This window comes from Panthera leo, chromosome B4 (genome assembly GCF_018350215.1).
Source record: "Panthera leo isolate Ple1 chromosome B4, P.leo_Ple1_pat1.1, whole genome shotgun sequence".
Classification (NCBI taxonomy): domain Eukaryota; kingdom Metazoa; phylum Chordata; class Mammalia; order Carnivora; family Felidae; genus Panthera; species Panthera leo.
The window spans coordinates 97721814-97734489 of NC_056685.1; the positions used below are offsets into that span (position 1 = coordinate 97721814).

Below are 12676 nucleotides of genomic sequence, written 5' to 3' on the forward strand. Positions count from 1 at the left end.
CACTAGCGTCACTCCTAATCCTTGAACACGCTTGGCTAGACGTCCAAATATGAACAAAAGTTTATTCAGCCTGGAGATATCTTTCCTTAGACACATGAATGGCTTTGCATTCTCCCTGTTTTCGGGGACTTTTTAATACATATTTTTAAGTTTATTTATTTCTTTTGAGACATAGAGCACAAGTGGGGGAGGGGCAAAGAGATAAGCGGAGAGAGGGAAAGAACCCCAAGCAGGCTCAGCACTGTCAGCTCAGAGACCCGCTCTGGACTGGATCCCACAAACTGTGAGATCGAGACCTGAGGTGAGATCCAGACCTGGGCTGAAATCAAGGTTCTGATGCTTAAGGGATTGGGCCACTCAGGCTCAGATTTTTATTAAAATGTCTACTTTTTAGTTATGCCTCCTAAATCAACCTATTTGAAACAGCAACGCCACTTCTCTTGACCCTCTTTCTCTCATAAGATTACCAACATCTAATGTGCTTATTTTAACTAAAATTTATGTGGCTTTGGCCTGTTTCCTTACAAGAATCTAAACTCGATAGAAAGCTGGTATTTTCCCAGATCGCGTTCTAGTGTCTAGACAGAGGGGAAAATATAATCTCCATAAACATTTATGGAATAAATCAAGTACTGTACATTTATTATTACAAATTATTCATTTGGCAGCTAATTTTGGAGTGTCAGGCCCCGCAGACTCTGTGTTGTCACCTGATCTAGACCTCCGCACAGGTGCCCCCCTTTCTCAGCACACCCACACTCCTGCCCCTGCATCGCGCCCTTGCTTTCTCCTTACCTGGCGATGCGGCAGCACCTGTGGTCCAGGAAAGCCAGCAGATTTCTTTCTCACCTCCAGGGCTGCAGGCACACCTTATCCTGAAATACTGAAATAAATTTCTTCGCCCAAGGTAGAGCCATTCTTGTCCCGCGTTCGACCTCAACAAACCGGAACTCAGTGATGCAAATGCCCCCACTTGACCCCAAGGGCAGGATATCCAGTCAGCCAATCCGCAGACGCCCCACGCCAAGCCAACTCCGGTCCCTCTCACCCCAAACAAGAGACGGTGGAGCCCCAATCCCTCAGGTATTTTTTTTTCTTCCTTGTTCCTTATTCTTTGTGACAGAAAAGCTTCTTGCCTTCCGCCCCATATTGCGGGTCTCTGAAAGAAGACTATCTGCTTAGTGAAGTGTTAGATAAGATTTGTTTGGCTTTTATCGCTGAAATTGTCTTCTTTAATCTTCCTTCCTTCCTTTCTTTTTTTTTTTTTAAGTTTTTGACCACGAGGAGTGGGATCCAAGGCTTCCTGCTAACTGGGGGAGGAGCTTACAGGAGAAACACCCGCGGCTGAACCCTTTTGAGTTCCCGGTTCTAGCACTTACCGAGGGCTCCGGGTAAGTCACTGAGGACTGAGGGCTCGCGTGCCTGCGGCGCTCAGATCGAAACAAACTGTATTTAAAACTGCACGTACATCTTGCTCCCAGAAAGGTGCTGGAGCCCTGGAAAGGTTCCTGGGGTTTATTGAAATTCTTAGAAAGGTTCTGGGTCTCGTAAGTTTCCAAGATTGTTAAAGCATCAAAATAGGAAATATGAATGATTAAATATACATGTAAAATACCTATACGTAGAAAATAACAAAAGACGAATGAGAAAAACTAAGACTGAATGCTCTTTATCAGGTTAAGTATTCTTCTATTCCTGGTTTGAAAGTTTTTATCAGGAATGTTTCTTAGATATTGTCAAAAGTTTTTCTGTTTATTAAACTAATTTTTTTGTTTCATTTTTACTTTGTTATATGGTGAATTATATCAATTGACTTATGAATGTTAAATAAACCTTGTATTTCTGGGGTAAAACCAATTTGATAATTTATTATTTATATTGTTGGAATTAATTTGCTAAAAGTTTGTATGTAGTTTTGCATCTATGTTCATGAAGGATATTTTTCTGGAATTTGATTGAAATGCATTTGACTGATTTTGATGTGAAGATAATTCTGGCCCCATTATATAAATTGGGAAGTATTCCCTCCTCCTAAATTATCTATAAGAGTTTGTGTAGAATTGCCATTAATTCTTCTGCAAATATTTGATAGAATTTGATACTTAGCAAACTAGTCAGGGAGTTTTCTTTGAGGGCTAATATGTTCACTACAAATTCAATTTCTTTAAAAGACATAGGGCCATTCACATTTTCTGCAACTTCTACAGTGAGCTGTGGTAGTTGTGTCTTTAAAGTAATTTATTTAATCTAAATTGTTGAATGTATTGGCTGAAAACACTAATATCCCCTTTATCATCCTTTTAATATCTGTAGAATCTAGAGCAGTGTAACCCCTCTCATTCCCAGGTGCTAATTTGTGTCTTTTTTTTTTTTTTTCTTTCTTTCTTGATCATTCTGGCTGGATTTTATCAATTGTATTGATGATTCTAAGATCCACCATTTGATTTCATTTCTTCTGTTTTTGTTTCCTGTTTCATTGATTTTCACTCTAGTCTTTATTATTTAACTTATTCTAATTCCTTTGGTTTTAATTTGATCTTTGGCTTATTTCTTAATGTGGCAGCTAGTCATTTGAGACCTTTCTTCATTTCTTATCTACACATTTAGTGCTATAAAAAAAACAAGTACTGCTTTAGCTATGTTAAAAGATAAACTGAGGCACATTAAAATTTTCAAGAGTTCATTTGATGGAATGTCTATTCCATTAAGGCTGCACCAAACCAAAAGTGGTTAGACACATTCCTTGGGCAGGAGCTGGGGAAACGCTATTTTATTTTATTTTTTAAATTTTTTTTAACGTTAAGTATTTTTGAGAGAGAGAGAGAGAGTGGGGGAGGTGCAGAGTGAGAGGGAGACACAGAACTCAAGCAGGCTCCAGGCTCTGAGCTGTCAGCACAGAGCCCCACGCGGACTCACAACCCTTGAGATCATGAACTGGGCCCAAGTCCGCCACCCAACAGACTGAGCCACCCAGGCGCCCCTGGGGAAAAGCTTTTATAGAGCAGATGCAGAATTAAAGCAAGGAAGTTATTTGGTGGGCTATAGCTTCAGTGGTTGGATTGTTTAGGAAAGAATAGTTGGCCATTTGTGATTTGTTCTTAAAGTTTTGTGTTTTCGGATAGGAGTGTGTTTAAAGCACTTTACTCTGGCTTACTTCTGTTTGCTTACCAAGGCTACTAAGACGTTAAAGCCACCTTAGCCTATTTACATAATTACTTTAACGGCTACCACAGTTTTTGGTAAGTCTTTTTGTTTTAACTTCAGAATATTTTCTAAGATCACTTTTGATTTCTTCTTTGACCTGTGGATTATTTAAAATTGACCTACTTAGGCTTTAAATGCCTGAAGAATTTCCAAACATCTGTGTATTTGGATATGTTGCTTTTATTTTTATGAAGTTTGAAATATTTTCTGTGTTCCCTAAGGATTTTTCTTTTCCACTTATGTATTACTTAGAAGTTATTTCCGTCCTTTGAAATGTGTTGAGATTCATTTTATGGGTTGGCATATGGTCTGTCTTGGTTAACACACTGTGTGGATTTGACGATTTTCATGCTGCAATTGTAGTACCTAGTGTTGTATAAATATCAGTTAAGTCAATATGTTGATAGTGTTTTCTGGATAATTTATGTTGTTACCAACTTTTAAAATCTACTTGTTCTATTAAATCCTGAAAGATGGGTTTAAATGCCTATAACTATGATTGTAAAATTGTTTATTTTCCCTTTAGTTCTTTCAAATTCAGCTTCAAGTACATACTTACACATTCATTTACAGTTACTGTGTCTTCCTGGTGAGTTGACTGTTTAATGAGCATTACCATTTTTTTTTTAATTTTTTTTATGTTTATTTATTTTTGAGAGAGAGAGAGGAAGAGAGACAGACAGAGAGAGAGAGAGACAGAGCACAAGCAGGGAAGGGGCAGAGAGAGAGAGGAAGACACAGAAACTGAAGCAGGCTCCAGACTCTGAGCTGTCAGCACAGAGCCCGACGCAGGGCCGGAACTCACGAACCGTGACATCATGACCTGAGCTGAAGTCGGATGCTTAACCAACTGAGCCATCCAGGCGCCCCTAGCATTACCATTTTTGATGGGTTTTTTTTGTTTTTGTTTTGTTTAGTTTTGTTTTGTTTTTCTTTCCTGGTGGGTCAGGTCACTTCTATTATCATCTCTCTTCAGTCTTGAGAACCTCCTTCAATATCCCTTGTGGTGCAAGTGTGCTAATGACCACTTCTGTTATCTTTATTTTGTCTGAAAATGTCTTTATTTTGCTTTTATTCTTAAAGAGTGTTTTCACAAAATATAAAGTAGTTGGTTATTTTTCTCTCAGTATTTTAAAATGTTCTTGGCCTCCATATTTTCTGATGAGAGGTCAGCAGTCATTCAAGTGATTGTTCCTCTGTATGCAATCTGTCATTTTTGTCTGGCTGCTTTTAAGATCGTCTCCTTATATTGATTATTTTGTGCATAATGTGATTTTCTTCAGTGCATCTTGTTCATAGTTCACTGAGCTTCTTGAACCAATACATTTATGTCTGTATTTTTGGAAAAACTTTTGGCTTTTATATTTTCATATACTGAAATATATTTTCTATTCATTTTCTTTCTACCTTGCACTACTCCTCTTAAACATAGGTTATACATTGTCTTATATTCCCTTAAATTCTTTAGGTTTCAACCACACAGCTTGGAAGTGAGTTCAATCTACCTTCCTGCTAAAAGCTGTTAAAAAGGAAATTCATCTGATACCTTCCATGTTTTGACTCTCCTTTCAGAATCTTTCTATTCTGATGTACGCACCAGTGCCTACAGGTCATTTTCATTTTCTCCAAAGACTGTAGTTATCTGTGGGAAGACATGAAATAGTGGGTGCTTATTTAGTTTTACTGAAAATAGAAATCTTGTCAAATAATTTTTCAAACTTGTGCTAGTGTAATTAACATTGTGGTAGGGTCCCCTCTGTACGGAAAGGGAAGAAAAAAAAAAAAAGAAAAACTCAAGACAACCTGGCTATACACATGTGTGACAACATCTCTCATGACCTTGTAACATGAGACCACTTAGTCAGACTACATGTTTGTGTGTTACCGTATATGGGAGACAAAGAAGTAGAAAATCTATTCCACGTGGCATTCAGGGCTCAGTTCTTTGGTACAAACCCAGCTGAGCAGTGTCAGCACAAATAAAGTTGCTTCCTGGAAAGAAAAGCCTCTGTGTCACGACTCTCTATGCGAGAATCCTGTTACAATATGGGGAAATTATATTTTGCTAGAATCACTAAAAATCCCTAAGGAATAAACCCTTGTATCATACCATACAGAACACTTAGCTCAAAATGAGTATTCATCCTGAAGAGAAATGCTAAAAACCTAAAATTTATGTACAGAAACAAAGCAGATAATTCATATGATGTTAAATTAGATAACATTCACTACTAAGAAGCAATACCATTAAAGAAAATATAATAATATTAATAGATATGTGGTAGCCAGTCTCCAAGAGGGTTCTGGTCATCTCTGGTACTTCCTGGTAGTCACACCCTTATGTAATACCTTTCACATTGTACTCGGGTTGGTATATTGGACCAATAGAGAGAGGTGATCAAATGCCATTTTCTGGGATTAAGTTATATCAGATATTATAGTTTCCATCTCCATCTCATAGTTTCTTGCTCTCTTCATTTCCTGCTCTTGTTCTCTCTCTGTCCTGCTCCCTCCCTTCAGGAAATGGAGCTGCCTTGCCATAAGCAGCCCTGTGAAAGAACCCATGTAGGAGGAATTGGAGACAGTAACCATGAGAGTTAGGTTGAGAATACATTCTCCAGATGCAGTCAAACCCAACAGCTTTACTGTAATCTCATGAGAGATCCTGAGCCAGAACCATCTGTCTATCCACTCTTAGATCATTGATCCTTGCAACTATGTAAGATGGTTAAGTGTGGTTGATTTAAGCTGCTAAATCGGGAGAAGTCTGTTATATAACAATAGATAACTAACAAATGAGATTTCATAAATAAAAAATTATGTTCTTTTAGAGACATTGCTAAGAAAATGAAAAGGCAAGCCACAAATTGTGAAAAATGATTTGCTTTAAGTATATGTGACAGAAGTCTTTTAGCTAGAATATAAAAGTCTCTTAGGACAAAAATCCAATTTTAAAAATGGACAAAAAAATTGGACACTTCACCAAAAAGATATTCAAATGGTCAGTAAGGACATGAAGAGATACTCACCATCATTAATCTTCAGGAAAGGAAAATAAAATCACAATGAGATACCACTCCTCACCCACTAAGATAGCTAAGTTTAAAAGGTTGACAAAACCATATGTGGAATAGGACATGGAACAACTGAAAAGGTCTTTTACTGCCAAGGAGAATTTAAATGGGCAAACACTTTGGAAAACTCTTTAGCAACTTCTTAAAAAGTCAAATATACACTTACCATATGGCCCAGCAATTTCTTTACTAGGTATTTACCTGAAGTAATTGAAAACACTTGTCTAAAAATGCCTATATGTAAAAGAATTTAATAACTTTCTTCATAAAAGTATTCATACATTAGAATACTACTCATTAATGTAAGAAATACATAATATGAATAATCTCAAAAACATGTTGAACAGAAGAAATCAGATGCAAAAGACTAAATAAATGCAAAAGATTTATAGGAAATCCTCAAATATGCAAAACACTCAATGGCAACAGAAAGCGGATCAGTGATTTTCTGGGGGGGTGAGGGAATGGGAAGATTGACTACTAAGGAATATGATAGAATGTTTTGGGATAATAGGATCATTGAGGTGGTAGCTCCACGGGAATATGTATTTGTGAAAATTCATTGAACTGTACACTTTATATCTGTTCATTTTATTGTATATAAGTTATACCCTTATCAAGCTGACTTAAAAGGACAAACTCTTTTTTAGAGCACATGAAGCTATACATTTTTATTTCTATTTTTAAAATAGCTTCAAATACCTAGTTAAACACTTTTTCTGTGCCTGTGTTCTTATCATTAAAGTTACGTTACAAAGGTCTATGACATTTTTACAGGCTTTTAACTTATATCTACAAATATTTGTCCACATTTAAATAAAACATAAAGATAAATATACCATGTCTATTTGCATAAAAACTTTGTGTGGGGCAGGGGAAAGAGGGATAGAAGAGGTGAAAAAAGGAGACTAATAACATAAGAAGGAAAAGAGAAATAAAATAAGTAAATTGTTCTATGCTAAATTAGAGGTAAAGTTTATCCACCTTTATTTCAATCCAGAATTATTCAGAACTCAAATTATTGCTCATTTAAAGAAATACATAAATTATTTCTACATAGTGGTGTGAAACCAAACTACAAAGTTAAATAGCACAATAATGCTAAGTTAACTATTTATATACTTTGTATTTTATTATTATCCTGTCAACTCCCTTCAGCATTTTCTGCTAGTTATTTACTTCCTGTTTGGGGAAGGAACACTAAGCTTGGATACTGGAGAGCAAGATCTCTGCCACTTACTAGGTATAAGATGACTTTGGGCAAATACTTAGATCCTATGAATCTTCGTTTTAATCTTCTGTGAAATGGGGAGAAAGAGTCCATGTTTGAGGCTTCAGTTAGGATGGTGATCAAATGGTCACAAATGTTCTCTCATTCTGAAGTTTCAGATTTTGTGGTTCAGGTTCAACTTACGTGTATTTTATACACACACAAACACACGTAAAATACACATGGAGAGATAATTTATATTGAATTTGTTTGATTTTCATTTTATATATAAAAATATGAAATAATTGTTCTTGATTTTGACAGTTTACATAGCTAATTCCATGCTGTGCTATTTCACTAAACTCCACGTTGCTTTTTAAGTGTTCTGAGTGATTCATTTTCTCCCTCCATGAATCTTCAGGTGTAAGTAAGTTATAAAATATGAAGGGAAAAAACAATCTTCTAATAACCCTTCAACAATTACACAAACAGTTCTCAAAAGATAATTTATTGAATCCTTTTTAGTGTTATCATTATTGTTACATTTACACCTACTGCGTAAATCCCTCATCTTCTATAAAAAATGGCATTAAATAGAGGTTAGAATAACAAGTGCTGGCTAATTATTTGATTTCAAGTATACCAGATGTATTCCCTATACATTTTTAACGTGTTCTTTAGTTTCCTATTCTCAAGTCACTGGCAAAGGTGGCAATTGGCAAAGACAGCTGTCAAAACATACAGCTGTTTTTGTTTCTTTGCTTTTCATTTATTTTAATTTTAGGTGGAATTTTGTAAACTCATCACATTTTGGTAAATTATTTTTCTATTCTACAAGAAAGCAAAAATGGAATTGAAGTTTCCAAAAGTCTCCAAAATCATGGTTGCCATCCAAGAAAATTAAAAGAAGCTGAGCTATTTGGTGTTTATAAAAGCATTAGTTAGCAGAACTTGAAAATCAATATTTCAAAATTTCCATTCAAAGTCAAAGTGAATAATTTTATGTCATATTAGTCAGCATTGTTGTAAGTCCTTAAAAAATATATATCCATAAAGGATGTCAAGTGAGATACAGGGGAAAAACATATAGTCTGAAGAAGAGATTTTAAAAGATACAGACCCTATATATAGCCGTACGTCAATATATATTGTACGTTTGCTCTATTTCTAGGATTTCTTTCCTTCTTTCATTTGTCTTTTTTTTCCTCATTACCTAGTGGTAGTCCACATAGCCACCATTGTAAATTAAAGTTCATATCTCTCATTGATGTGAAAGATGAAAGTGACTCATGATAGATAGCCATTAATACGCCATCTTTCCCAGATGATTTACTAATATGGTTCTTGCAAACTGCTGATAGGAATAGTCATGCATTTTAGATGTAGATCTTCCTTTGAAATTTTCATGTTGCACAAATGTCATCTAGAGAGGTCTGGCAAGTTTCAAAAAAAAAAAAAAAAGAAAGAAAAGAAATTCCATGACAATATTGACCAGTATTTTTTATAGATTGTTACTTTGTGTATAACAACTTTTTTGCCTTAATAGTTATGAATTGAATCTTATCTTCAGATTTCTTAATTTTAAATTCCAACCTCAGCACCTTGACCTTGGACAAGACACATACACATTGTAAGACTAAGTTTCCCTATCTTGAGAGATACTATTAGGCTATATCTCATCTATTTTCTAGGAGATAGTAAGTGAATACTACCTACAGCACCAGGTATAATACCTTGAATAAATCAAGGATCAAAATTGTTAACCTGTTTTAGTCTGTTCAGGTTGTTATAACAAAATACCATGGTCTGGGTACCTTGTAAACAATAAACATTTATTTATCATAGTTCTGGAGGCTGGAAATCCAAGATCAGGGTGCCAGCATGGTCAAGTAAGAGCCCTCTTCCCAGTCACAGACTTGTCCCTGTATCCTCACATGCTGGAAAGGGCTAAGGAGCTCTTAGAATCTCTTTAGAGGGCCCCACCCTCCTGAGCTAATTGCCTCCCAAAGGCCCCACCTCCTAGAACAATCATACTATGAGGATTCCAATATGTAAATTGATAGGGAAACACAAACACTCACACATAGTATTTATATTACTGTTTTTATTCTTTTTTTGGTTGTTGTAATGTGTAATATATTATTTAGCAAATCACTAATTACAGAGAACACTTTAAGTAAACAATGGCTGTACTATTCAGTAGATGGTGTGTTTCTAAAATGTTCAAAATTAAGTTAATTGACATAAGTTTCTAATAAACTTGTCATGTAACTCCTAACAAAACATTTTTAACAAAACATTCTTAAATCAATCTATGTATAAAATATAAATAATACTATAGATTCTACAAAAATATTTTAAAGATTACAATAAAAGTACTTTTACTTAAGTGGGAATTTCTGAATTCAATTAAATGTCAAGTATCTTTACTAATGAAAACCAATAGCTTCTAGAAATGGGAGAATTATGGTTCTAATCTTCATACAAAAAAGTGAGGAAAGGCAATTGAAGACAAATTAGAAAGGTGTCATGGAAACAGGCCAGAATAAGAGATATTTAAAGGCAGTTGAGTCACAATGTCACCAGGGTACTAATTATGAAGTAAGCAGAATTCAAAACAGACTTGAAATCAGCTGGGATCAAAATCATGACAAAGTCATTCTAGTCATTTTGTTCTTACATTTCTAAGTTTTTATTTAAATTCCAGTTAACATACAGTGTAATATTAGTTTAAGGGGTATAATATAGTGATTCAGTACTTCCATACATCACCTGGTGCTTATCCCAGAAGGGCACTCCTTAATTCCCATCATGTATTTTAGCCATCTCTCCACCCATATCCTCTCTGGTAACCATTGGTTTGTTCTCTATAGTTAAGAGTGTGTTTCTTGGTTTACCTCCTTTATTTTCCAATGGTTAACTTTTTTTTTTTCTTAAAGTACACATATGAGTGAAATCATATGCTATTTTTTTCTCTGACTTATTTTGCTTAGCATCATACTCTCTAGCTCCTTCCATGTCATTGGCAATGGCAAGATTTCATTTTTTTATGGTAAGTAATATTCCACTTTTCTTTATCCATTCATCAGTAGATGGAAACTTGGGCTGTTTTCATAATTTGTCTATTGTAGATAATGGTACTGTAAACATCAGGGTACAGGTATCCCTTTGAATTAGTACTTTTTAATTCTTTGGGTAAATACCTAGTAGTGCAATTGCTGGATCGTAGGGTGGTTCCATTTTTACCTTTTTGAGAAAACTCCATACTGTTTTCCAGAGTGGCTGCACCAACAGTTCAAGAGTGTTCCCCTTCTCCACATCCTTGCCAGCACATGTTGTTTCTTGTATTGTTGATTTTAGCCATTCTGACAAGTGTGAGGTAATATCTCCTTATAGTTTTTATTTGCATTTGATGATTAGTGATGTTGAGCATCTTTTCATGTGTCTATTGGCCATCTTGATGCCATCTTTGGAAAAATGCCTTCATATCTTCTGATCATTTTTAATTGGATTATTCATTTTTGAGTGATGACTTTTATAATTTCTTTATTTTTTTGATACTAACCCTTTATCAGATATGTCGTTTGCAAGTATCTTCTCCCATTCCATAGGTTGCCTTTTAGTTTTGTTGATTGTTTCCTTTGCTGTGCAGAAGCTTTTTATTTTGATGATGTCCCAATAGATGATTTTTGCTTTCTTTGCTACACCCACTGTGAAACAGGCTGCTGCCTGTGGTCTCCAGTATTATTTTTTATGGTTTCAAGTCTCACATTTATGTGTTTAATCCATTTTGAATTTATTTTTGTGTGTGGTGTGAAAAAGGGATACAGTTTCATTCTCTTGCATGTTGCTGTCCAGCTTTCCCAACACCGTTTGTTGAAGAGACTGTCTTTTTCCCATCAGAGATTCTTTCCTGCTTTGTCAAACATTAATTGACCATATAGTTGTAGGTTCATTTCTGGGTTATTCTATTCTCTCCTCTCCTCTCCTCTCCTCTGCTCTCCTCTCCTCTCCTGGTTCCTTTAGGTATAAGTTTAGGTAGTTCATTTGAGATTTTTTTCTTGATGTAGGCATGTGTTGCTATACTCTTCCTTCTTAGGACTGCTTTTGCTATATCCCAAAGGTTTTGGACCATTGTGTTTTCATTTTTATATGTTTTTATGTTTTTTTTTTTTATTTCTTCTTTGGTTTCCTGGCTGATCCAGTCATTGTTTAGTACCATGCTTAACCTCCATGTATTTGTGGCCTTTCTAAATTTTTTCGTGTGGCTGATTTCAAGGTTCATAGTGTTGTGGTCAGAAAAAGTATATAATATGATTTAAATCTTTTTGTATTGTTGAAGCCTGTTTGGTTTGGGACCTAATTTGTGATCTATTCTGGAGACTGTTCCATGTCCACTTGAAAAGAATGTGTATTCTGCTGTTTTAGGATGGAATGTTCAGAATATATCTATTAAGTCCATCTAGTCCAGTGTGTCATTCAAAGCCATTGTTTCTGTGTTTATTTTCTGTTTAGATGATCTATCCATTGATGTAAGTGGGTGTTCAAGTCCCCTACTATTATTGTGCTAATATCAATTGGTTCCTGTATGTTTATTATTAATTATGTTATATATTTAGGTGCTTTTATGTTGGGTGCATAAGTATTTACAACATTTTTGTTGGATTGTCCCCTTTATGACTATATAATGCCCTTCTTTGTCTCTTTACAGTCTTTACAGTCTTTGTTTTACATTATAGTTTGTCTGATATAAGTACTGTCACTTCAGCTTTCTTTTGACATCTATTTTTGTGATGAATGTTTTCCATGCCCTCACTTTTGGTCCTTTTTTTTTTTTTTAATCCATTCTGACACTCTATGTCTTTTGATTGGAGCATTTAGTCCATTTATATTCAAAGTAATTATTGATAGATACATATTTATTGCCATTTTATTATGTGTGTTATCATTAATTCTGGAGATTTTCTCTGATCCTTTCTTGTCTTTGTCACTTTGGTCTTTCCCTTGCACTTAAAGTGTCCTCTTTCACATTTCTTGCAGTGCTGGTTTAGTGGTCAGGAACTCCTTTAGTTTTTGGCTCTTTCTATTCTGAATGATAGCCTTGCTGAATAGAGCATTATTCTTGGCTGCAGATTTTTCCCATTCAGCACTTTAAATATATCAAACTTCTCCCTTCTGGCTTGCCATA

General features: G+C 35.2%; 1 long non-coding RNA gene across 1 annotated transcript in view; it reads left to right on the forward strand.

Annotated features, from left to right (window-relative positions):
* Nucleotides 1-1008: 1008 nt before the first annotated feature.
* Nucleotides 1009-12676, forward strand: part of LOC122223682 — a 69895-nt gene continuing 58227 nt past the window's right edge. Inside the window, exons 1-2 of the long non-coding RNA XR_006204391.1 lie at nt 1009-1083; nt 1271-1391. This is a non-coding gene — a long non-coding RNA (uncharacterized LOC122223682). The remainder of the gene's footprint in view (nt 1084-1270; nt 1392-12676) is intronic.